The sequence below is a fragment of the Mycteria americana genome, chromosome 13 (genome assembly GCF_035582795.1).
Source record: "Mycteria americana isolate JAX WOST 10 ecotype Jacksonville Zoo and Gardens chromosome 13, USCA_MyAme_1.0, whole genome shotgun sequence".
In the NCBI taxonomy this organism is placed as follows: Eukaryota; Metazoa; Chordata; class Aves; order Ciconiiformes; family Ciconiidae; genus Mycteria; species Mycteria americana.
In genome coordinates, this window is record NC_134377.1 from 7763722 (window position 1) to 7768117 (window position 4396).

Below are 4396 nucleotides of genomic sequence, written 5' to 3' on the forward strand. Positions count from 1 at the left end.
GAAACAATGAAATTCCAGAAGAGTTTTTAATGAAATACAGAAAAAGCATAGCAGAGGATTAAATCGTCCACAGCAACAAAGACAGACTTTCCAAACACAAACAATGGTTTTATATATAATTTGATTTCTGCTTTCAATATAATGAGTGTTGAACTGTATGGGAAATGGTAACCACCTTCCTGGGATTATATCATGGCAGGCTCAGCCTAGTGTCTATCACAAGCAAAGGATAATGCTTCTGAAAGCATCGGTCTCAAAGTTAGGGGCATTCGTTTCTTCTAACAGTCACATTGCTGCCAGCAGAACCAGAGTTCTGACAGAATCAAAAGAGTTCATGATTTCTCTGCACTTTTCTTCTTTTACTTGAAAGCTGGTAAAATGAAAAGAATCCTAGCCTACTATGCTAGCCATTATCAGAGAAACATTTGCCTTCTCTGGGGCCATGTAAGGCTGATTTAGATAGATATGAAAGTGGATGCACAGTCAGATGGACTACTGGCAAGCTGGGTTGAATTTGGAGATTGTTGGGGTTTCTTTTTAGTAGGGAGGAGAGATATTGAAGATATTTAAACGTTGTATTCTTACATTTTGGCAAGTCTCTGAATACAGACTCAAAGGGGCATTTTTGTTTCAGTTCTGACCTAATTTTAAAAGGATACAACTGGGGGGGGAGGGAAGGGAAGTACTCAGAAAATGAAACCTTTCCTTCCAGGTTAACTTATAATGATTTTTTAAAAATCCATCTTTATTCAACTCTTGAATTAGAGCCCATCTTCAAACCAAAAAATCTGTTACCTGCACTGGAAATGTTTTGCAAAACTTGCAGTGTTTTCCCTGAATAACTGCAACATGCATACTGTTTCTTTTTTAATATCTAGCTGTATTACAGTGTGTTTCATTATTTTCATTAAAAAGTGATTTCTGAACTACAACCTTGTATAGAATCCTTTTACCAAAAAACAGTCACCAGTTGCTTTTGCCTACATCCCAAAGGGTTTGTGAAGTCAGTTCTGTATTGTGCAACTCTTTTCGATACTGAAAGAATTACTAACTTTTGCAGGTTGTTTGGTCTGGTTTTCTAAGGTCTTTAATTCATAAACTACTGGAAAATCATGGTGGTTTCAAAAAGCAAGGACAAACTATGTACCACATGTACAGGAAAACTAAATGAGCGAAACAGTACAGATTTTACATTATAATGGGAACAAGACAAATTGAAAAAAATGCCTCAGACTGTGTATTATGAAGTATAAAATTATTAATTACTTACTGTCTGCCATTGCTGTTGCCATTGTTGTTGTTTGTAAACAGAGACCACAAACCACACGCAGAAAATTACAAAATGAGAACGAGTGATCGTGAATACAGTAAGTTGAAATACAAACAATTCTGTACAACAGAAAGAAAAAATCTTGTAAAAAAAAAAGAACTTTGAAAGAAGACTGGGGAGTGATCATCGGCAACAAACTGGCTGTCCATTGCCAGTGTGCTACAGTTTTAAAAAAACAAAGTGCAACAGATGTATGCACACACATCAACTGTGTGTGCAACTGATGAGTGGAGAAAGCGGGCAGCATAGTGAACGAAGGTGATTTTGCCTAGGAGTGCTGGAAGACTGAACTGGCCTTTTGGATATATGTAAGGTTGATTTTGTGAACTTCATTATCAATACAGTGTTAAAAATTCGTAAGCCCTTTCTGTTCCAGTGTCCTTAAGGAACAGAATGCCAGATAAAATGGAATCAAAACTGGGTGAAATGGTAGAACAGTGGGGTCCCAGTCCTTGGAGAGGAGAATGTTGTGGGTCGTTAAATCACAACGTAGTAATGTCTCATATGCCGTTAGACAGCCTGTACCACAACAAAGTGCTGCATGCACACACAATGACTTGTAAAGGAATGCTAGCAACACTTGATGTTGGTAGCTGTATTGGGTTTGCGTGGCAAGGTTTTGGTAGCAGGGGGGCTACAGGGGCAGCTTCTGTGAGAAGCTGCTAGAAGCTTCCCCTATGTCCGATAGAGCCAATGCCAGCCGGCTCCAAGACGGACCTGCCGCTGGCCAAGGCCAAGCCCATCAGCGACGGTGGTAGCGCCTCTGGGATAACATATTTAAGAAGGGGGGGTGGGGAGGAATTGTGCAACTGCAGCTGGAGAGAGAGGAGTGAGAATATGAGAGAGAAACAACTCTGCAGACACCCAGGTCAGTGAAGAAGGAGGGGGAGGAGGTGCTCCAGGTGCCAGAGCAGAGATTCCTCTGCAGCCCATGGTGAGGCAGGCTGTCCCCCTGCAGCCCATGGAGGTCCATGGTGGAGCAGATATCCACTGCAGCCCCTGGAGGACCTCACGCTGGAGCAGGTGGATGCTTGAAGGAGGCTGGGACCCCATGGAGAGCCCGCGCTGGAGCAGGCTCCTGGCAGGACCTGTGGAGAGAGGAGCCCACACTGGAGCAGGTTTGCTGGCAGGACTTGTGACCCCACAGGGGACCCATGCTGGGGCAGTCTGCTCCTGAAGGACTGCACCCCGTGGAGGGGACCCACACTGGAGCAGTTAATGAAGAACTGTAGCCTGTGGGAAGGACTCACGTTGGAGAACTTTGTGGAGGACTGTCTCCTGTGGGAGGGACCCCACGCTAGAGCAGGGGAAGAGTGTGAGGAGTCCTCCCCTGAGGAGGAAGGAGCGGCAGAGAGAACGTGTGATGAACTGACCACAACCCCCATTCCCCGTCCCCCTGCGCCGCTGGGGGGGGAGGAGGTAGAGAATCCTTTTTCTGCTTTTTATATATATCACAAAGGCCAAAGAAATTTAAGCACATTTTTCACCTCAAAAATCAACCTTACAACTTTATAAGATGGGAGGTTTCTGCATGCTAAAAGTGAGATGTGCCACGGTGCGTATTGATACAATAGTTAAAGCCTACAAACTGTATTTTGTTGCTTCCTCCTTCAGGGTAGCGACATCGCTTTCTCCCTTTTAGATGTTTGAAGGTGCCACCCCATCACATAGCAGTGGTGTAAAGGTGCTACAAGGACAAGAACCTTCGAGCACCTTGTCTCTCCTTCTGTTCCTGACAAAGCAAGTGTAACTTTCTAGATGTGTTTTTTGCTGTTGTGTTTGTTGTTGGTGGTGGTTTTTTAGCAAAGAAGCACTGCCATTGCTGTAACATCTCACAGGTCAGCTAATAAGCCTTTGTAGAAGTTTAGACGGTAGCTTTCTAATGTACCGCCTTGACGACTTTTTTTTGTCCTTTGCTGTCTTGCATGTAGATGGGGGGAAAAAAAAAGCTATCTTTCTGCAGGTGGGATCACCATTCTCAGAAAGCAGCACTGCTCTTTGTCTTTCGGTTCCACGGTCTGTTAGCCTCTGTGTTTCTGTGTTTGTCTCTTTGCATGTTTGTGTCCCCGTGGGTACGTGTGTCTCCTCGCGTCTCCTCGTGTCCCAATGTTTGGATGTGTGTGCGCGCGCGTCCCTGCGTGTCCGTGTCCGGCCGCGAATGTCTCGTGTCGCTGGATGTGCGTGGGCGCCCATGCGCCCGTGTCCGTGTGTCCGTGCGTACCTGGGCCAGCCCCTGTGCCGCTGCCCCTGCCCCTGCCTCTGCTCCCCGCCCCCGCTCCGTACCCCTGCCTCCCTGCCCCTGCTCCGTGCCCGCGCTGCTGGGGGCGGGAGCGCTCCGCAGCCCCGCCCGCGGTGCTTTCTCCCGGCGCGCTTCGTGCACGGGCCGCACCGACCCGGCTCCGCCGCCCGTCGCTTCTGCGGGGCGGGAGCTGCCTCCTCACAGCTTCCGAACGACGCCCTCCATCGCAGCGCGCGGCGCTGGCGCCGAGCCGCCGGCCGAGCCGCTCAGGGCCGCGTCCCTCAGAAAGGCGCTGGTCGGGCGCAGCCCGAGCCGCACAGAGCGGCTGTGCGCGGGCGGGAGCTGCGCGGGGCTCGTACAAAGTTGGTAGCGTTCTTCCCCTGTGCCGTGTGTGTCCCCCCCTCAAGGGCTGGAGACGTGCTGCACCTGCGCGCTCCCATCTGCGGGCAGACAACCCCCGCGGGCCCCCAGCCTGGCGGAGGGCGAGCGCGGGGCCGGGCCGGCGGCTGGCCGCAGGCAGAGCCCGAGGCTAGGCCGCGAGGCTGAGGGGCTCCTGCCCGGCCTCTTCCGCGGCCACAGCGGGGGAGCGGGTGCGAGAGGGCAGCGGGGAGTGCCGAGAGCGAGACACGGGTCGCTCCTGGGGCGGAGGGGGGGGTGGGGGTAGGTCGCCGGGCCGCTGCCTCGCTGACGGCGGGGCGGCCCTGCCTGCCAGGAGGGCTCCGCGGAGCCCCGGCGCTGGCCCCGCAGCGAGCACCGGCAGCCCAGACCCGTCGGTGTCGAACGTATAAGCAGCAGCAGCTCCGCCGTCCCGCGCCGCAGCAGGTTGG